Here is a 24120-nt window from a genome sequence, read left to right on the forward strand (position 1 = left end):
TCATTATTAAGTCCACTTCTTCTTCTTTTGGCTTTTCCCAGTTAGGGGTCACCACAGCACATCACCTGTCCGCTCATGATTGGCAGTGGAATTTTATGGTGTTGAATTGCTAGCCCGGCACCCAACCTTCCACAGAAGGCACACACATGTACACACTCAAGCCTAGGGCCAATTTAGAGTATCCAATCCACCTACAGCATGTCTTTGGAATGTGGGAGGAAATCTGAGCATCTGGAGGAAACCCGCACGACCACAGGGAGGACATGCAGACTCTGCACAGAAGGCACCCCAGCCGAGGATCAAACTGGAGAACCTCTTGCTGTGAGGCGGCAATGCTAACCGCTACACTACCATGGCCGCCCTGTCATTATTAAGTCCACTGGACATTTTAATTGTAATAGGTGGGGGGAGTTGTTTATTTAGCTAGGTGTACAGACTGCACCAGTTTTTATACTGGCAAAACTGAAAGAACTTTGAGGAAGTGCATTTATGAAAACATATATGACGTGACTCATTCTAATGAGGCTAATGTACTTTACAGACATTCAGTCCTATGTTCTACCAGTAGGTATTCCTTTTTTTGTTTTGGAGCAGGTACCTTGTAGTCCCAGAGGTGGCCCCTGAAAACTAGACTGGAATTCAAGGAGTTGTTATGGCAACTTAAACTGGATGTGGGCAAGCCTCCCAGTTTTAAGGGCAATATTTCTATTTCCAATGTTTTAAAGATCAGGGCAGCTAAATTGTAAATCAATTAAACTTTACGTTTATTATGATTAGATCAAAAAAGTTTTAATTATGATAAGGTTTACTTGGTTGTTGACATTATTATTTCATGTTTTAAAATTCAATATTTGAATATTTCAATATTTTCATTTACTTATCGATCTTAAGTTGATGTTGCATTTTACACTGGTTAAGCCATAATTCAATTGCTACTTATTATTTTTTAAGTGTATAGATAACTTACATTATGTTTTATATCATGTTTTATATTTCAGTTTTTCACTAGGGCAGGGTTCATTAACTTTTTTGTAAGTTGGTTTCACCATTTTAAACTGTAATCTAAATATAGTTTTTTTATGTTCAGGGTTTTGGTTTAATTATTTAACCTTCCACTTTATGTTTTTAAATTAGTGTTTGATGGCATTTTGATTGGCTGGAACTTTTGCTTAGAAGGTATTTAAGAATAAGCTGGATGTTAATAGTTGTTCTGAATAAGGCTGTCATTCAGTAAATGAAAGTGCCTAACCCCCTTATATTTCCTTTTATTTTCTGTTTTGTTATGTTATTCAATTAAAGTACATTTCTACAATCTGCCTTGGTGCAGTTCACCTTGTTTCTTGTATTTCTTGGTTTACTGTGAGTGGTATTTTTGGTTCATTGTATCTAGATGGAGTGGAGATAAGTTTAATGAAGTCATATACATTTATTATATTAGTTTTCAAGTGATTAATAATAGTTTGCCAGTCTATACTGAAGTCTTCTAATATTATAGTTCATTATTTGATACTTAATTAGTCTTATGACAGGATTTCCTCTGTAGTATCTATGTTGTTACTAGGGGGTATGTAGATAGCAGTGATGCACAAGATCTTATATTTATTATGTGTAAGTGAGGACAAAAGAACTTATATATATATATATATATATATATATATATATATATATATATATATATATATATATAAAATTATTTAGTTATTGGCTTCCCTTACTATGAAAAAGGCTGTTTAGGCATATGCATTTTATGTCAATACTTAAATATAATCATTTTTTAATTTTGCAATGTTAAAAAGTCTGCAAAATGTTTTGATAGAAAAGTGATGTCATCGTACATTGTGTTCCTTTTTAAAGTACTCTTGATGTGCTTCTTATTTTATTTGTAATTATTTCTCTGATACTTTTTATATTTTATCAGAGCTGGTTTACACACTGAGTGAGAGTTTTGGTGTATTTGAAGCTTGAATGGGCTGCTCAGCGAGGCAGATGTTCCACCTGTAAGTGGCAGAAGGAGCTGCAGGCTGAAACTGCTGGACTATGTGCATTACCTAAGTCACATGTCGATGTAACTGTACAACAGTAATTCAGGGTCAAAGAGTGGTGCCTTTGACCTCAGACTTGCACAGTAATGAAGATTCTTAGCTTTCCCATAAGCTCCAGGGTTAGATGGTTTATTTCACATTAAAAAACATGCAGTTTTGTAGCATGCCTCTGTCTTGACTGAATTAGCAGAATCTCCTACATTTTGTCTTATATTTTGCGCTGTCTTCATTTTTATTTATTTTTTTAGCAAATCACTGAGGATTTTACAATAATGTAAGACGTCAGTTTCGTACTTCTTATGGTTCAGAGAAGGAATACTGATACAAAACCGCTGCTCTGTCAACTTTCTATCTGAATTTGAGTAATATTACAAATTGTTCCTTTTCATAGGCCTTTGTCTCCCCGTTATTTTTGGCTTTGTCCCTGATTTTTAAGCAAAGAAGATATGAGTGATGTTCCCTGGTGGTAAAGCAGCCCTATACCCATTTTTCTCCTCCTCCTAAACCACAAAGCTGGAAGAAGTACTGTATTTACTGGATCACAATGTACTGTATTAAGTGCCTTTATTATGTCATCCATAAGCCTGTCACTTATGTGATATGAATGTTCCAACTTTAAGTACAAGTAAGAATCCTACATATCTCACCCGCTGAAAATTTTATAAATCATGACTCTGGGCAATTCCAGTAACACCACAAGCCAATCAGCAGCATTTCCAATTTTCTTGGATTCCTCATCACCACCTTTGCCCAAGTCATCTTTTTCTCATGGATCACCATAGTATGATCTATTATGGAGAAGGATCCTGACAGAGAAATCAATTTGTCTTGGAAGTTAAAATCGGCTGCACCTTGTTCATTAGCAGTCAGATTTCCAAGATCACCTACATACCAGATTTTGTAAGTTGGGCCACCATGTGTTTTATTTTTTTCAGGGTTAAAATGAGGAGCCATTAATGTTGTTTTCAAATGAATAGGCATGGAATCCATGTTTACCTGCAGTCACTTTTTAATACTTCCTTCAAGTTATTGGCCCAGATTCCTCCTACAGCGTTGTTAATATTACCAGAACTCCTCAAGATGCAAACAGTTTTCAGCACTATGACTGTTATTGCCTCTCAACAACGAACACCAATACAGTGTTTTAAATGTGAAAACGCAGGTATGTGTGCATTTATCTGTGCGCCTTACAGATGGTGCTGTGGCAAGGTAGAACAATTCCACCACCGCTATGATGAAACTGGTACTGCAGCAAGGCTGCCTGCATGCTATACCAATTCTATCTTACAGATGGGGCAGCTTTACCAGACAACTTTGACAGCCTAGTCCTCAGACAGCTTTGCCCTTGAGACTGCTCAATCCCATTCTTCCCTATCTGGTCCTTCTAGTGCCTGTGTTACTAGTCAGTCACTGATCACCTGGGGCACAATAATGGCTTTATCCCTCTGCACCATAGGGCCAGATGTCTCCATCCTATTAGATTGTTAATTATCTTCAGACAACATCATGCAAACTCAACCACATTCTGAATCCCATGGAAGGGTACACAGTGCAAAAGTAACATAAATTTGAATTCCTAAACACACTGATAAAAGAAAGTGGCATACATCTATGAAATGAGAGAACCCAAAGCAGCCAGCACATAACATGTATACAGAAGCAAAAGCAAAACTAGATCTCATACAGAGAGGGGGCACACAATCCATAAATAGAGTTTTAAATTAGACAAAGAACTTTGACATAAATATGACATTCCACAGATGTTAGTAATGGTGACAGCAAGGGTTACGTCAGACAATTATTTTTTTCTCTGTGTAAGATCCACAGTGGGTCATAAATTTAATAAGTGAATAGTACTATACATTGCATGTTAATGTTTCAGTAATTTTAGTTCTATAATAAGACAGTCAGTACTTACACATTCTGTTTTGACATTTTGACTGTTTATTAGAAGTTCTACAATTATGAATTCAACTACCATTACCTAGCTGTACAGATATGCATTATGACACAACTGCTTGTATAATATTGCAAAAACTTTGTTTTTCTGACTTTGTATAAAACAAAGTTTAAGGATTTTTTTCTTTGAGAAATGTCTGGCAATGTATTAATGGAGTTTTACAGAAAGCATATTATTTCCATAGAGTCTGACATTTTACAGACTGTAACAAAATTGACAGTAAGTATTACATTAGTCTATACATGTATTGTTTCACAGGATCACAGGTTTTCATGAATTTAAGCTATACATTATTTATTGCTGTATAGTTCTGCAGATGTTGTTTTAGAAATGACTGATTTTTTTAGCAAGGTAGACATTTAAAAAACTTGTGATTTTTCATTGTTATTAGACTTTGCAAAAAATTAATCAGTAACAGCTATGTAGATATAGAAGTTTGTACTGTAATATAATATGATTGTATTAACATCACAAAATCTGTTTTTTTGTTCATGCATTATTTCCAAGATGTGTTCCCTGAGGATTGGAGAAGAATTAAAAACTTCTGGAACTTACATTGATCAAGAAAGGTGCATAGCTTTTATTCAGGACTCCTTAATTAAACACAAAAATCACTTAGGGAGTGGGGGGGGTCATTTGCACAACTCCAAGGCCATTGGTACTAGACATTTGGGAGTCAGCTACAGTTTATACTAACTCATAAAGGGTTCTTTATGCAGGATCTGGCTCAGATACTGGAATCAGAAGTTCGCTGAACAGGCATCTCATCTTGGAAACATTGGTAATAACTGTAGCATATTAAATAATAAGTATTTAAAATATGGTAGGAAGCCCACAGCCAATAAGTAGGAAGCAAAGTATGCAAAGATTGAACAGAGAAGGAACAAGGAAGACAGTGGTGAGAGTAAGAAAAAAATGTAAGTTAAAGTATATAAAAATTCTCAATTGTTATTGTTGAACATACACTGGGAGGAGGAAAACATCGATTGCCATTCTGTTTATAAACGACTTTCAGATCATCACAAAAAAAGTTATAAGTAGTGAAATAAGAAGATGGTCGATACAGAAGGGCCTGATCAGCTGAAACAGCTGAATGATTAGGAAGTTATATGCATCAAATCAGGATGAAACCACTTTCTTTTCTGACTTCATTAAACGGTGTAATAAACATACTTGAAGTAGCTGTGTGTCACTCACAACAGGGGATGTTATACCACAAAAACATAGGACCAGATTCCAAAAAAAGTTGCAGACTACACAGCACTCCAAAGAAACACTTAAAACAATACTGAATAACATGTTTTTCAGCACAGGATAATTATTGATTCTGCACATACCCAGTGGATTCCAAAACACAAGGTGCCTGCCCAATGCAACATAAATGCAACAAAGTACTTATAAAAATGCAACCAGCATTTAATGCGCTACAGCAGGCTAGGGTACTGCAAGTCATACTACAGGACATTCTGCAAATGCATCCCAAAAGGCAGCCAGCAAGGCATCAAGCCAGGCCACAGTTAAGCCAGCTGTCAAACCAGGAAATAATAGATAGATACAGATTAGACAGAGAGCTAGTGTAGGCTGTGTGCAGGATGTGCACAGCCAACATTTATTTATTTATTTTATTTTACATTTGTTAACCGGGCTAGTCCAACTGGATACATGTCCATTTTCAGTGGAGGCCCGAGGAGAAAAGCTCCACTATCTAATGCATAATAACAAAAAAAATACATTCAAAGTACATAGGTAATTTAAGACGCAACTAAAACAGGGATTTAAAATTACATAGGGAATTAAGACACAAGTAAAACAGGCATATAGGCTTTCCTTACAGTAAGTTCAAAAAGGTGAATACAGAGACTATCAAATTTCTACAGTACAGGTCAAAGTACAAAGGTAAATTGAGATTCAACTAAAACAGGCATTCGTAATTACATAGGGAATTTAAGACTCAACTAAAACAGGCATTTAGGCTATCTTTTCAGTAAGTTCAAAAGGTGAAAACAGAGACTTATCAAATTTCTTCAGTACAGGTATATAAAATGTGAGACAGAAATAATTAAGTAGTTTAAAAGCAAAAGATAGAGTTACTAGAAAATTTTAGTTTGAAGTTGAGAGAGTCAATTTCTCAGGTAGAGATGAAAAATAAAATGGAGAAATAGAGTTGGGAGACAGTGCAAAGGGTGCAGGAGAAGGTAGGAGGTATGTGATCAGCTAGGGTTATTGCAAGAGCAAAGCCAGTGATTGGTTAGAAAATGTTTCAGTTGAGTTTTAAATAGTGTGATAGAAGTTTGGGCTAAGAGGTCTGTAGGAAGTTGATTCCAAATTTTACCAACTGAGTTGGAAAATATAGAGTCACCTGCTGTATTCTTTGATAGAGAGGTTTGAATCAGTATTTTATTGGAAGAGCGTAGGGTTTTAGGTTGTTATAGGGTTTTATCAGGGTGGAGAGCATTGGTATCTTTTCTGGGTGGTGAAGGGCTTTATGGGCAGTTGTAAGCTGATAGTATTGAATTAGGTGAGGTAACTCCAGCCACCCTAGGTTAAGGAGGTTCAGGCAGTGATGTGTTTTATATGGAGAGGCAGTGGCAAATTTGGCAATGTTGTTATAGGCTGTTGTAAGCCTATTGATGTTATGTTTAGAAAGATTAGTATATATGGGGATGCATATAGTAGAGTAGAGATAAGATAAGTTCTGGCTATGGTAGTTCTTGCTTCAGGAGTTAAGAAAGATTTGATTCTGTAGAGAGAACCTAATTTTTGTTAGTTGCTTTTATGATAGAGTGGATATGAAAATCAAATTTTAGTAGGTTGTCGATAGTAACTCCTAGAAGTTTGGTTGTTTGGTCAGGAGAGATAAGGGTGCCATTGTTAGAAGTAAGTGTGAAACTAATAGGGGAGACAGGTGTGTGGGTGAGAAGAGGAGAAGTTTAGTTTTCTTAGGGTTTAAGAGAAGGCAGTGATTGGAGAACCATTGTTCTATGGTGGTAAAAGTTTTTTGAGTAAGTGAGTGGAGGTCAGCTTGGGTTGTGGCAGAACAGATGATGGTGGTGTCATCGGCATACTGAATGCAAGTAGTTAGTGGGGTGGCTAGATACAGGTCATTAATAAAGATGGAAAATAAAAGAGGACCTAAGATGGAGCCCTGAGGTACTCCTAAAGTGGTAGGGAGAAGTTCGGAAAGATTGTTGTTCCATAAAACAGCTTGTTTCCGATTCTGAAGATAGGAAGTAAACCAGCTTAAAGCAAGATTATTGAGAGAGAGAGATTTTAAACAATGTAGGAGGAGTTTGTGATTCACCATGTCAAAGGCTTTTGACAGGTCTACAAAGAATGCAGATGAAAGAAGATTGTTATTCGGTTTATATTAATGGAGTCTATGAAGGATAATAAGGCTGTTGTGGTGCTATGGTAGGGACGAAAGCCATGTTGGCAAGTAGCTAAAAGGTTATTAGATAGGAGGTGATTTAAAAGCTGTTTGTGGATGCATTTCTCCATTATTTTAGCAATAGGAGATAGCAGTGCTATAGGCGGTAGTTCGAGTACTCAAATGAATCGCCTTTGAAGAGAGGGATGATGTGGGAGATTTTCCAGAGTGAGGGTATAGTACTTTCTTTTATGGTTCTGTTGATTAGAATAGAGATAGGGTAGGCAATAGCTTTAGCACCTAGCTGGAGATATTCTGCTGGCAATTTGTCAGCTGAGGGGTTGAGGGTTTGAGTTTCTGAAGTAAATTAAGAATATAGGAAGTAGGTATGGGTTTAAGTTGAAATAGAGGTGGAGTGCAGTTAGTATTACCTAGTAAAGAGGGGTCAGGGCTTTGTTGGTTGGCCAGTTTAAGTATGGTTGAAGTAAAGAAGTTATTGAATCGTTAGCTGTTTGTAGGGAGAGTCAGGGCAGGAGCCTAGTGGGTTGGGGGTTTCAACCTTGCCGGGGATAGTAGTGAGTTAATTGATTTCCAAAATTTTTGTGGTTGGTGGTGGGAGGATTGCTGTAGTTTGGTGTAATAGTTCCTTTTATCTTGTTTGATAGCAAGCTTAGTCTTGTTCCTTTTTGTTTGAAGCTAAGGTGATCAAAAGAGTCTTTCGTGGTTCTCCATTTAGTCCATGCTTTATTCTTACTAAGGATAAGTTGTTTGGTGTTGGTTGTTAGCCATTGAGCTGTCTTAGATTTCATTCGTATAGAACGGATGGGGGCATGATGATCGAGAATAGTAAGAAAGGTATTATTAAAGTGGTTAACAGCTTCATCTATTGGGAGAGTTTTTAGAGGTGACCAGTTAATTAAGCTGAGTTCATTTTGAAACTGCTGAAGGTTAAAATGTTTTTTGCTGTGAGATGAGCGAATTAGAGGAGGTGTTGTTAGATGAGTTTTGTGCCTAATGATGTATGTGAGAGAGTGGTCGCTAAGGTCGTCTGGGAGGGTACCTGTTGAATACATTTGTTGGGGACTATTAGTCAAGATCCAGTCGAGAATGGTTTCTTTGTTATTGTTTTTATTTGTTCTAGTTGTGGAGTTAATGGTTTGATGGAATCCGTGCAGGTTAATAATGGTAGATGGATTAGTTTGTTTGCACATGTTCCAATCAATATTAAAGTCGCCTAGTAGTATTGTTTCTTGAAGGAGATTAATTGAAAACCAGTTTAGTAGGTCTTCTAATATGGGGGAATTGGTGCCTGGGGGAAGATAAGTGCAGATAATATTAATAGTTTTGTGTGAGTTTAGGGAGAGTTTGGAAATAATCAGTTCAACATTAGAGTCATGTGGTGGGGTAAGGGCTGATTTACTTATTTCCAGTCCAGTTTTGAAGAGTATAGCTACTCCTCCACCTTTTGTTAAGACAATCTTGTCTTAGGATGTTATAGCCAGGGGGGATAATTTCGTTATCTTTTATTGTGGGTTTCAGCCAGGTTTCAGTAAGACAGAGAATGTCAAACTGTTGGACTTCTAGTAGGGCATGAAGAGCAGGAAGTTTGTTACATATGCTACGGATGTTAAGATGAGCTATTGTGAGAGATTTGGGAGGTTTAGTTTGTGGTGTAGACATAGGTATCATAGTTTGGGAATTAGGGTATGGTATGTCTGTGTTTGGGCCTGGGTTGGGGTGGATGTCCCCATCAATTAATGATAAACCATGAATAAGGTTAGTTAGTTGTGAGGTTTTGATGCTGTGCAAGTGTTTTGTGAGTTGAAGAATAAGGTATTTGATGTGTGAGAGACGATGATATTTAGGTTCAAGATATGAGTTGCTGTATATGGGACTGTGATGGGTTGTGAGTGTAGTTGGGGGGGTAGCTAGGGTATGTTTGTGTGGAGTACAAAAGGTAGGATTTAAAGGTTGCTCATAGTAGGTTATGAGGTAGGTAGAGGTAAGAATAGTTAGAAGAGTTAGTAGTAGGAGAGGAAGGTGAGTGTAGGACATGTTGAGATGAGTGGGGATTGTATATAGTAGGTATGTGTTCAGAGAGGGAAAGGGTGGGTGTGGGATTGGACTGCTATGGAGTGGGTGGAGATGTAGAATATGTTCCGATTGGCTAGGGAATGTGGTGGGTGTGGTTATGCGGGGATAAATGTAGAGGTCCCAGGGGTGGGTGGGATATGGGGGCAGGGAGGGGAGCGGAGTGAGCCCGAAGGGCGAACGGAGCGGGCAGAGCCAAAGGAGTAGGAAATTGCTGAGAGGAAACAATCAGCCAGGTATAATAACAGCAGGTAACAACGGCAGATCAGTAGTCAGGAATCAGAAAAATGAATACTAGTTGTATAAATCCAAATACAGCAAAAAGTAAGTATTACTTTACAAATCTGAACACTTTTAAAAGAAATTCCTGAGGACTAATGGCTTACCAGCTAGCAGAATGTAATTGCTGAAGAGCACTTGTGTCCTGGTGGGAGACTAGAGATTTAAAGATGGCTCCATGCTCAGCAGGATACTAATATAGACTTTGTATTGGGGGAGGGAGATAGCACAAGGGGTGTAAACCAGGTGGAATGCAAAGAAACCAGAGAGGCAATCAGTGGAAATGAGTGAAGGCCTCAGAGAGGGTAAGTAATAATTCAAACTACCTGTAAAGTGAAGGAGAGAAGAGACAGCAAAGTTTATTAAGGTTGGGAATGTGTCTTTACATTGACTTGCTGATTAGTAACCAGTTTGTGCACATATTAGAGTAGGGAGATACGTTAGCAATGATAGAGATGCAAATAAGCAGGTGATTCTCCAAATGATACAAACTAAGGCAGAAAGAACTGAGAGGGCTGCTTGATGGTTAATTTAATTTAGTCACAGGGATGTGAATTAAAATCTATACTGTCTACTGGACAGTTAGGATTACTGTACTATCGGGGGGGGGACACAAGGCTACAACAGTCAGTTTTATTAGCAAGCTGAGAACTACTAAGAAATACTGCTAATGTAATAGCTTCACTCTCATAAAACATACAAGTAGAATGCCTGGGTGGACTGACCCTGCTCTTGAAGCTCAAAATGTATATCCTTGTTTAGTTTACAATACTGATTCCTTCTTACACTGTATAGATGGAGTGGTAGCCACAGACTGCAGATTTGCTTGAGTGTGCTCTGTAGAGAGAGAGAAAAAAAAAAGAGAGGATGAAGCTAGTAGAAGGGGACAAAGACAGGTCAAAGGAAGTAATGAGGCAATAGGAGGGTGTAAAAGATTAAAATCCGAGGATAGTGTGGATAAAGCAGGAGAATAGATGCTACTGCTACAGTTTGAATAACGTGATGTGGAAACAGGTTAATTAATCATACACAATACATTTATCAGCCAATTATCCTGTGTATACAAGAAAAAGGAAAATGAACACAACAGCACAGCTGAAGCAGTAGCAGATACAACTGTAGTGCTAAATTCAGTAAATACTGTTTCTAACTCCAAAGACTAGGTCAATTAGATATACATTACAGTTATGACAGCAGTTTTAGTAGCATAGACACAACATAGCTGCAGTGGTAGTGTCAGTAAAAACACAATTCCTGAATTACAGAATCAACCAGTTAAATAAACAAATAAGCAGATCAGTAGTCAGGAATCAGAAAAATGAATACTAGTTGTATAAATCCAAATACAGCAAAAAGTAAGTATTACTTTACAAATCTGAACACTTTTAAAAGAAATTCCTGAGGTCTAATGGCTTACCAGCTAGCAGAATGTAATTGCTGAAGAGCACTTGTGTCCTGGTGGGAGACTAGAGATTTAAAGATGGCTCCATGCTCAGCAGGATACTAATATAGACTTTGTATTGGGGGAGGGAGATAGCACAAGGGGTGTAAACCAGGTGGAATGCAAAGAAACCAGAGAGGCAATCAGTGGAAATGAGTGAAGGCCTCAGAGAGGGTAAGTAATAATTCAAACTACCTGTAAAGTGAAGGAGAGAAGAGACAGCAAAGTTTATTAAGGTTGGGAATGTGTCTTTACATTGACTTGCTGATTAGTAACCAGTTTGTGCACATATTAGAGTAGGGAGATACATTAGCAATGATAGAGATGCAAATAAGCAGGTGATTCTCATAGTCTGCAGTGTAACCCAGTACCAATAGAAACAAAAATGTACCCGAGTTTAGGTATACTGGCCTCTTGGACATTTCAGCAGCATATGGTAGATGTTGTCGGAATGTCCCAGACAGCTGACAATCCATTCCACACACGATTTCCGGCAGCAATGTCCACCAAGGTGGAGGAATATATCCACTTCCCAACAATTCCCATGGAGCACAGACATGTCATGCAACAGTATCCATGGAGACCAGAATTGTCATTAAACAGTTCTATGCCATAGCCAACTAACCTGTGGCCTTGGTGCAATAGACTGCACCCACATCCCCATTAAAATCCCAGCTGTATCTGATGCTGAATGGTACTGTGATGTCCCCCTCCCCAGGCCAGTAATCAAAGAGCCTGAATCCTCACCACTGACACTAGTGAGGGACGTTCACTTGGAACAAAGATAGTTGCACACAGTATTTGCAGCTGCAGCCCTCTGCATCAAGCACAACTTCCCTTAAGAGCACCCAGGGAACACACTCAGTCCGGGGCCTGGGTTTCCCTCTGTCTCTCTCCAGGCCCCCAGTAAGACTCCCCACTGGCACAACTGTAGAGTTGAGTCCTCAGCTGTGTCCAAGCCAAGTCCTCCAACACCCTCTTTGTGAAACCAGTGCTTTGTGTCCCTGCTCCAAGTAGCTGACACACACACACACTCTTTGAGATTTGATTTTCACACACACACACACACACACACACACACACACACACACACACACACACACACACACACACACACACACACACACACACACACACACACACACACACACACACACACACACACACGAACAGCTGGCATGGATTTCCTAGCTATTCCCCTCTGCCCAAACTGTAAGGTAGTTACTGCCACCAGACACTCCAAAGCCAGCTACTCTAAGGCTCTTACAAGGGTACCCAATTATACTGCATGAAAGTAATACTAATACAAATGGCAGTGTTTGACCAATGCTGTAAGGATCGCAGGAGTGGCCACAGTGTCACCAAATAAATATAAGTACTCTCAAAGGTTAAAATATTCTCTAAAGGACCAGCCACAATGAGAAGTTTAAATATATTTAATAATAAACAATAAAAGAACATGAAAATACTAAATATATATTTGCAATAAACGGCAGAGTTTCAATCACAGGCAATATTAAAAATGACATATATGAATAGACTCACACAGATACAGAAAAATACAGTACTTAACTAATCTCACTATATTTTCCTGATTGATCTAAAGAAGTACTATTCCCTGGTTACTTACTAAAGCAAGTCAGGATGAAGTAGGTGATAGGATCAGGTTTCAAAAATGGACTGCTCTGAGACTTAGTCTCATCTAGTATCAATACATCATTTTTGTGCTGGATTACAGAATGACATCACATACATCTGGTCATCTGACATATGGTTCCCATACTACCCCCCTTTACTATATGCTGCCAGGATTTAGCACAGATGTGTTACCTTATGCACCTATAGAACTTTGATAAGATCTGTTGCTTCTGGAAGTCATAAAACAATTTAAACACTTCAACCCTTCCACGATAGCAAATAGTTCACTGCTACAGACAATACAGAATGCTTCCTAGTACAGACTTTGTGTCTCTGGCTGCATTCAGACCTGTCAGATACAGTCTTTATGGCCTAAATTAAGTAATTTAATTTCAAACTATTTCTCAAAGTTAGCTGGACTAATATTAACCTCTTCTCTTCCAGTATCCTCTGTTACAATATATTAATTTCCACAGTTACAATACAGTCTGACATACAGGTGCATTTTTCTTTCTGTCCAGCAGGACCCACTGTTGGTACATTTTTTAACACAAGCAGATTTACAAATGCATTTTTCAAAACAAGCATCTGTACAAATCAGTTTGATATACAACTGATATATAATTACTTACAAAACTTCAGCTAGCTATGCGGACATATGTTAGAAATCCCCTGCCCTACTTCTCCTGGCATAGCTGGCAATATCTCACATCATCACATGTACATCAAAAGAAAGGGATGGCCATTGATTAATTTTCAGGTGATGTGCTCAGCAGATAGCCTTCTTACTAATATCATGGCAACACATCCCAGTAGTGTGTATGATGTAGCTATATGAGGGGGAAAGTTGTCTGGTAAAATCCCTTAAGGACTACTATTTGGTAAGTATAAGACCATAGCTATCATGTTAGCAGAATCTAGACCTGTCAACAGTAACCATAAGGGAAAAATATGTGTTATCGCCTTCCTCCAAACAAGTGACTATGATTATCCACTGGAGCCTTAGCTAATGATGCCATACAGAGCCCTATCAACCACTGGCAAGGATGTGTACAACAGGGCTCACACCACAACATGAAACACCATTGAGCCATGTGTTTGGCATACTCAAACAAGATTCAGATGTCTGAACACATCTAGGGATGTACTACAATATACACTAGAAAAGGCATCATAGATGGTTATCATGTGTGCCATGCTAAACAACTTGATACCAGCTAAACAGTGTGGCTTGCCAGCCGCAGGTGTGGGTGACCTAAGAACCCGAGCTGTCTGATGATGACATATCAGAGCTGTCACGGGATGATTAGGAGGACATAGGGGTGAGAAGAAATAGGCATGGGCAATGGAGAATGTGGCCATATGTCCTAGCTCAGACAACATTGCAGTGTATGACACACATCTGTGAGTCATGACAAGCTACTCATACAAATGTACACAGGCTAAACAGTGATGTTCACATGTTGCCCCACAAAAGCAGTACACAATAAGATTAATGGAAAGAAAACATTAGTTTTCCACATTGAACATCATACATAACAGAAGCATAAGGTATACCAGTAAGAATAAATGCACAACACTCAGAGGAAACATCTATGTAGGAAGTCTCTCTGCAAAGTACATATCTAAAGAGGACCACATAGGTAAATGTGTGGGAAGCAGGAGGTATATGCGACAGTAGATGTCATTGAACAGGTAAGATATCATCATACAGATAGCCTGCATGGGTAGGTAGCCATAAAATAACCAGTACTACAAGAAATCTAGGCTCATGCAGTGTATAGAAATGTATCAGCATAAATATACCCAAAAACTAGGGCCATACACTAACACTGATGCATCAGACATAGCATTGTGTGACGTGTAACTGTGTTGCAACACAGTAAAAGGCACACAGCATGAGCAATTACAAATATCCCAAGGGCTGGCCAAAAAAGAAAATAAACACAAACAAGTATCACATCCCATGCTTGATATGGAATGTCACACAGAATGCAATGCTTCAATGCATAGGTTATTGCTGTAGGATGACTCAGTTACAGGTAATAATATGTTCAAACATGCAGAACTTTAATCACAATGACTACACAACAGACATGGAGCATACATCAGTGTTGGGGGTACAGCAACATGGGTATATATGTGTATGAGTGTATGTGTGTGTACGTGTGTAATCAGGGAGATATGGGAAGGCACACATGGAAACTATATGTTAGCGTGGGGACTGAAAATTGAAACAGGTCCACAGAAGTGCAGTAAGTGCTGAGGGTGAGGCATGTGCAGTACCATATTATTTTATTTTATTTATTTATTTGACAGTTGTTAGCCAAATTGGTCCAGCTAAGCTAGAAGCCCATTTTCAGTGGAGATCTGAGGAGAGCTCCACTGTATTTACAAAAAGAATTCACAATAAGCAGGTAGTACAATGAAGAATATATACATGGCCAACAATTTTAACAGTTGAAAGTAAGAGACAAAACTGATTATCACAATAGCCTAAATATCTCATTGATAATAATAATAATAATAATAATAAGAAGAAGAAGAAGAAGAAATATGATACCGTGCAAAGAATTCAGATGGAAACATACACTGATTACACTGTTTAGAAGAAGAATATGCTGTGGATACCGAGTTGTGAGATAACCTGAGTAGAGAAGGCAACTATATGAAGGGAGTATGGAAAAGAGAAAGAGAGACTGTGAAGCAGATAATAGAGGTAGAGAAATGAGATGAAACATTGAGGTGAGATTGCAAAGGATGGGGAGGGTTAGGTAACATGCTATAAGTAACGCATGTATGCATACAAAGGCATACTAGTGCATACAGAAATGGCAGACAACAAAAAAATGTGTAAAATAGTAATCATTGCTGGACGACAATGGTAGCATGCTGCTAACCATGCAAACATGTGCTTATGTGAAATATAAATTTATGCAAAAATAGAAGCACAAAGTCACATACAGCATTACTGTCAATATCTGTACTTACATATACCAATGATAAATAAGTACTACATATTACAACTTGGAGCTAATCAACTAGGTCAGATAAATGAAAACCCTGTGGCATCAAACATTTGAAAAAACACCTATAGATCAGTCAAGGTCAGCACAGTGGTCATCATTGCCACAGGGTCAGAATGATACAACAGGACACACATTGGATCATTTGTCAATGTTACTCTAATGCAATCTAGGGAGCCAACACTGAAAGTTTACAGAGTGGCCCTGGCTGCCCCTGCCATATCTAGAAACTCTCAGTCCACGGTGCTGCACCAAGAAGTTGGATATAGTGGCACTATCATTTTGGGACACAGTGTAGGTAGGAGCAGTACTGTGATGTGGCAGTCTGGACATGACTGCTGGGCTTACAGTTAAGTGACTAACAGCACAGACATTGATTTCTGAGGTCCATGTGTGGGTCTAATGAGAAGGAGTCAGCCTCTCCCCGCTCAAGGTAATCTACTTAGCACAGTTAGAGCACATAACACCTGGTTAGTACTATGGCACTGCTCCAGCACTACAGTAACAAGGCTTTTAACAGAGTGTGCAACAGATACCACATTGTCATGCTGAGCAGCCAGTGCTGCCATGACCTCTTCATGTCTCTAGTCCTGACCTTCATGTAACAGATGTAGCTGGTGTTCAACATAATTGGTGGTATAGGCAAGTTTGTGCATGTCAGAACCATGATGTCACTGTGAATGTTCATTTACCTGTAAAAGTAGGTGGCCATCTACTGATACACATTCATCTGCATCAGCTACACTCCCAAGTGTAGTCTGATGGGCAGTATCACTTCATCGTGGGGCAGAATCACCATCATTACCAGACTCTACATGGAACACTGGGTCATGGTCATCATTATATCCATCATCTAATGCCCCACATCATCAGAATGTCCAGCCACAGTATCCTTCATATTGGAAGCTTCACCATGAACCACATGGTTGTCCCCTTCGAGGCCAGACAATGAACCCAATCCAGTGGCCTATGTGTCATGGGCCAGACTATCATAGTTAGGTACATCACATCCCACATCAGGAAGAATGGATGGGCTACTGAAGGAGGCAGGTAGTGGACATGCTGCAAAAAGAGGCAGATGACACGTGTCATATACCCACACATAAATCAAATGATGCAATATGGTACTGAAATCTGAGACAACTATATGACTACAATGTTAATGACAATATGAACTTGCCAGGTCATTGTGGCTGTAGGTGGTTCAGGTACCCTATATAACAGAGATTTGACATGTAATTTACATATCAAACAAATATGACAGATGTGGTCAATGCAGATACTAAAATCTACCTGATATGTTCTCCTGTAACTCCACTGCTGGTGGAGAGGGTTGAAATGCCACCGTCATGTGAAAAGTTAGACATGCAAACATCATCATTAAGCACATACCAGGCATCATGTACCATTCCATCTGAGGTATAAGACACAGGAAATAAGACAGACACATACTGGATGGGAGAGGATAAACTGAAGATCGCAGGTGTCATGTGCAGGTGAACAAGACCACACTACTCATGAAGGGTACAGATGTAATGTTTTTAGTGTGTTATTTCACAATTACATTTTTTTTTATTTGCAGTTGACCTGTTTCTTTATTGGCATCACAGGCTCTTGAGGTTCTTCCGTTTTGAGTGGTAGTCTTGTGGAGATTTTGGTGGCTATAACTTGGATCTTGTAGTATAACAAGACACAGAAACAACAACATATGAGTATACCCCACAGTCTTAACCAGAGACAGAGGCACACAACAGCTATGGCTCACACTAGCAGGATATGGAGACAAGAATGTGCATGTTAACTAGAAGTACCTATGTAGGGAATAAGACAACATTTATGTCCTAGATCACAGGTTTGCTAAACAGTGCTGCATAATATCAGCCAGGTGAACAACCTTAATGGGTCTGTCTGTACATGCAGCTTCTTTGCCCATGCCTTGTGATAATACATCTGTAGGTTAAAATGGCACACAGATATCAACATGTGAGTATATTCCACAGTCATAACAGGAGGCAGAGGCACACATCAACAATGGATCACACTACTAGGATATGGAGACACTTACTTGACATCTATTGCTGCTGTGTAAATGTTGAGGGACATATAAATTTGAAAATGCAGCATTACACATAGCTGAGAGTGTTATGTATATACTGTGTTGGTAAGATAACAGACTATAACAGCACACTGTGCATCAACACCAGGTTTGCTTTCACATTCATGGTACACTTCTACTGTGGTAACACAAATATAGCAATATGATACTGATTATGAATTAATATCTGTTAATAAGAAATGGTATATGCTGCAGTGTATGTGAATATAGGGTATACCTGTATGTCCTGGAACACGTGCTTCAATACCTCTCCTGGGTATCTGACAATCTTAACTGATGGTATGATGTGAGGCCAGGAACAGCATTATGTCATCTGGGGGAGGCAAGGGAGGCTCACCTCCAGTGGCATCCCTTGTCTTTTCATAGTGCCAGAGTCTGTTGGCTACAGGGAGAATCATGACAGGCCTGACTGGATCTATGATGACCACCCACAGCATCGATCATGTGTGTCAAGTCCATCCACACTTGATTCCTCCAGACAGTATTGCCCGTCTGCCAGTAAAGTTGCTGTCATGCTGGCCCAGAGCCTCAATTATAGCATTCTCTTTGTGTGAGAAATTGTCTCCTCTACTTCAGATCAATATCTGGAAGACAGGGTCTTATGCATATCTTAGAGTTTATTATAGGTGTTTATATATTGACACAATAGTGTTGAAAGCACACGTCAATTGAATGGTTTGCCTCTCACTTACAATCCTTAACTATGCAAAACAATCCATGCTATGTACAGTATACCCCTGTTATGTATACATAATCTGAATGAACATGAAAAACACATCTAATCCCATAATCCATATGGGCTAACAACCTGAGCACGTCTATCAATCCATTTAACAATTTTGTACAAGTTATATGTGCAGACGCGAGGTTTGAACCTATGTCTGTGGATATTATAAGTAAGAATCAAACACATAACCATCAGCTCACAAATCCAGTTGTATAGCAATGGTGTTACCACAGTTACATGCACATCCAAACACAAGTAGCATGCCTGCCTGAAAGTTATAGGATACATTTCATATATTATCGCAGTCAGTGACACACATCTTAACAAATGTGAAAATCATTATATGATATGCAACACATATACTTGGAATTTATACAGAAGCAGGGAAAAATGTCAACATAATAAAATGAACTGTTAGGCAGTCATGGCTACATACCACCACAAGAAACAGCATACACTCTTAACCATTCCAAATGTTGCCTCTATCAGATTGAAAATACTCACAAATACTACTACATTACTAAGCATACTAAGAGAGTATCTGTAAATCAGTCACTGAACATACAATTTATGGAAATCCCCACAAGTCATCAGTTTCCATAGACATATAATAGACATTGCAGATTATTCTGTGATAACTATGGATATATTTTAATTTCTTCTATAACAGCAGTCATCAGACCTAGTTTCTTTTTATCCACACAACTGCATATGGAAGAAACCTCCTTGCCAATGATAGACATTTACCCATATGTATGTGTGACACTGCCAGCCCACTTATCTGGAATTTTGTAAATAATTCTATGTCATTTGTGAATATTGATATGATTTATGCAGAACTGTATGTTATGTACTGAGCTTCAAGATTGTGTCCACAGTGTACCCCACTGGAAAAGAACAGAAATGTATATAAACTATATACCTGTGCAAATGTATGTTTTAATAGTAGAAGTTGGAACACACAGAGTTAACTTACAAAACTTCAAGAAAATAAGTTGAGATTGTTTTACAATTGTGTTATCTCATAGTTTCAGTGAAACAGACACAATGTCTCGAACTAAAGGTTTTGCTATTGTGTGAAAAGAAAAGAAAAGTAATTACTAGGTTTAAAATGTAAAAGTGTTTAATTGTTTTACAACTTCCAGTTCTGGGCAAACATCTGAGAGATATGTACATCTCACACAGAGATGTTCAAAATTCTGTTAGTCTCTGTTAGCCTGGGAACTGAAGGCAGGTGACAAAGAGTGATATCATCCAAGCTGACCCAGCAGTAATGTTTGATAGTAATTTAAGAACTCTCTCAGGGGAAGACTGCGCATTGTGTATCTTGTCTTAGACTTAGAAACATCCATCAGCACTTCTGCATTTGCCTTGCTCTGGAAGTAAGATTTAGGCATAGTATCTTTTAGATATAGATAGGAATATAGTAAAGATTAGTTTAGATGTTTTCTTTATTTATTTGAGACTGTCCTGCAACATTGTTTTAAAATATTTCCTGTGATTCTAAACTCTGCAGTTACTGTGTTGATTGAGTTGTGTCTTGTTCTTTTATTATTTATTATTAATTATATTTAAACATATCTTTGTGGCTGATATTTGTCAGACATATTTAAGTTCTTAGAGTACTTACATATGTATTTGGTGACACTGTTCAGGCCACTCCAATAGCCCTGCAAGTCTTGGTCACACTTCCTATTTGGATAATAGTAAAATTACACAGTAGGATTGGTCACCCTTTGTAAGGGCCTTAAGTAGATGATAAGTAGGTAATGGAGGCAGTGATTACTACCTTATAATCTGGGCAGAAGGGGGCATAGCTAGTAAACCTGTGCCAGCCTTCCCGAGGTGTGTGTGTTTGTATATAAATCAAGTCACAAAGTGTGTGTGTGTCAGCTACTTGGGCAGGGACATGAAGCACTGGTTGGACAGAGAGGTTGCTGGAGATCTTGGCTTGACCCCTCAGCTGGGATCTCAACCCTATAGCTGTGCCAGTGGGAGTATTATTGGGGATCTGAAGAAAGAGGAAGAAACCAGTCCCAGACTAGCTGTGATCTCTGTGTGCTCTTAAGGGAAATTGTACTTTACTGTGTGTGTACTTGTCATCCTCCCATTGTGTACGTTCCTTACTGTTGCCAGTGTTGAGAATTGAGGCTACTTGATTACTGGGCTAGTGCAGGGGCATCACAGTATGCATATTGTTTAATTCTAACCATTCCTTTATTTAACAAACAGATTGCAATGCAAACAATTTCAAAAAACATGTGTCAGTTGATTTATAAATAATGACAACACAGGCATGTGATAATAGTAAGGTATTCCACCACAACAAAGTCAGCAGGTGATAGCAGCTTACCTTTTGAAGTTAACTGCAAATCAGCTATACCTTACAGTATATTTAGATAAGCACATACATTACATTTTGTGACATTCATAGTTGATGAGGATCATTAGCTTTCAATGTTTTGGAATTCCATCTGTAAACATCTGCTAAAGTTTTGGGAACTCAGCAGACTTACCAATAGCTTAGAATAAGTGTAGGGTGCACAGCACAACTACCCAATAGATATTATAAATGGAAATACCTGTAACACATGCTCAGCACTCTCCAATAGTATGATTACATCCTATATGAGCCAACTTTAAAATGTAATATTAATACATATTCCTACCACGCCATTGCTACTTGTGAACTGAGTGGGACCTCAGCATTTTTTGATAGGTGTTATTCTACAAGTTTCGACTGCAATAGTGATGTCAACCAAGAGGAGGCTTCAGTGGGTCCAGGTACTGAACTAGACAGAGGAGGATACCACCCAGATGCTCACTGTCTATACTAGACATGAGCAGAAGATGCAAGCATGCCACTGGAACTTCGTGATGATTGATATATGGAACTGGATTGTTAGGAAGTAGCGCAGATTGAGTGAGATCTATTGGACTGGCTTGCAGGCCTATCACTGCTATGATGACCTTCACTGAAGGGACACAGAGGATCTTTACTGGAGGGTTGAAGAAGTCTGATTCCAGCCAGCAGGTGCCTACAGTAAGTCACATAATCCACACTTTAACACCTACACTATAATATATGTATCTAGCAAGTATATCAGTTTCTTTGAGTCTATGTTTAAATATATTCCATGGGTGTCTGTATTGATAATAGTAATTTCCATAGAGGAATTTAAGTTCAAGTCATTAAAGCTAACATTTGCGTATCAATGCGTTCTGAGGTTATCCTCAACTACACTGGGCCAGTATACACATTATGCAGGGCTGTTGATTATGACACTAAATTAATACAGACCTTACACATAACTATTACTGCTGTTCTGTAATATCTGCTATTAGTACATGTGATGAGTTGTGATGTCTCTTAGCTTACCTGGTTTAGCAATATGGTAAAGTGACTGCAGTTCTACTATGTAAGGATCAATGCTGAGAGTAGGCCATTTTTAAAACTACTGGTGGTGATTAAATTAATATTGTACATCACATACAGAAGATCCATGCTTGTTTGTTATCTTATACAGTACAGATTTTTACACATCCATCATGGTTGTGGTATATTTATGTCTATACTACTTAGGTCACAGATGACTATGCATTTCTCCGTTATCCATACAGCTTCTAGAAACATCTTACAGTATGCTTCTGAATGAGTGAATGCTGAGTAATACATTCATTAGTAAGCTCTAACTTATAGAAATCACATTCTTTTATAATCCATGTCTGCCTTCATCAGTTTAATGAATGTAAGACCAATGCAGGTCATCATGGCTAAACTATGCATGAACACAAATAATTCCCACAAGATGAAGCGGCAAAACCAACCACTAAACAAGAAAATCTGCTGGACAAGTAGAACAGAAACCACAAGGCAAATCAAACCACAATCCTTTAGCGATTTCGCTAAAAAATTGTGGTTTGATTTGCCTTGTGATTTCTGTTCTTCTTGTCCAGCGGATTTTCTTGTTTAAAATATGCATGAGTCATGTAATCACAATGCAAGTACAAGAAGTTTGGATCTGCAATCCTTATACCATATTATGGCTATAGGGTCAGCACTCTATGTGGAGACATATGGTAATGAATCACATGGTTGTGTGATAATGCCTTTAATGGCTATTTATTTTTCAAAAGTGAACAGTAATTTTTTTGCAAACTATGATAGTTAAACTCAGTGTGCTGACACATGCTAGTTTTATAAGGCGAATAAATGCTTATTCTATCATTATTCCATAGAGTTTTACAACCTTAAAGGCAGTATAATCTCCATTAGTTCAAATGTCTAAGCAATAGGCCAAATTAAATGTTTTTTGAATATGTGTGGGTTCAAATCTCAGTGCTGCCTATTTTGGAAGATATCTTGGCAATTTGGCCTTTCCTGCTGAACAACACGTATGGGATATCTATACTTGGTGAGTTATGCAGTACAAATTTTTACATATCTAGTATGGCCATGGTACATCGATGTCTATAGCACATAGGTCATGGATGACTACGGATATCTTTGTTATCCACAATGTTTTTAGAACCATCATACTTCTGTTAATAATGATGTCTGTGTAAATGATGGGTAAAGCATACATATGTTACCTATGCAGTTTGATTTAAACAATGCTATGTTATAATCCATTACTTCTTGTCATTGACTGCCCTCCTACCTGAATTACAGGTGTATGTTTGAAATCCCACAGTTGAACAGTAATCCCTTCAATGTCTACTTATGTGTTTCAAGTGCGGACAAATGTTTTATTGCAAACTACAGCAGTTTGAACTCTGAATTGTTATAGTTGTGTGTTATTGCTGTGAGCAACGTGATGGCATGCAGTCATTACTGCATAGTTTTGTTGTTCAAATACACATCACATGGCAGCACTTGTACTTTTCTTTTACTTGTCATGTAATATACACACATAACTTCACATTTTAGGATGTAATTCTGCCCTGGATATTAATAGGTGTAAGCCATTTAACTTCCATCAATCCAAACAACAGCCAAGACTGATGAGCTGGACAGGTAGGGTTCTGGCATGTAGTTTAAAGATAGGTGACACCTGTAGGTTTGAAGCTAGGCTTCTTCTGTTTGTCTGCAATAATCTTCATGTGTGTAATGTATTGAGTGACATATCAATGACTGAATATGCAAAATGTAATACTGTATTTTATTTCAAGGCCAGACGAAATATAATTCTATTTTTTCACTGTTCTTTTGTTGTACATAGCTCTCATTATTTATTGACCTGAAGCAATCCTTTTGCTGTAATAATCCTCTTTTACCGATTGCAGCTGATGAAGACTGCACCAGAAATCATGCATTATGCAAGGAGCGTATGCACAGGCTTAAAGAGCAACAGAAGGAGAGAGGTACACGTTGTCACTAAGCACCTTTATTTCTCCATAAATACTACTAACATAGATAAATCTTCAGGTTTA

This window comes from Protopterus annectens, chromosome 17.part0 (assembly GCF_019279795.1).
Source record: "Protopterus annectens isolate FY-2018-M chromosome 17.part0, PAN1.0, whole genome shotgun sequence".
Classification (NCBI taxonomy): Eukaryota; Metazoa; Chordata; order Ceratodontiformes; family Protopteridae; genus Protopterus; species Protopterus annectens.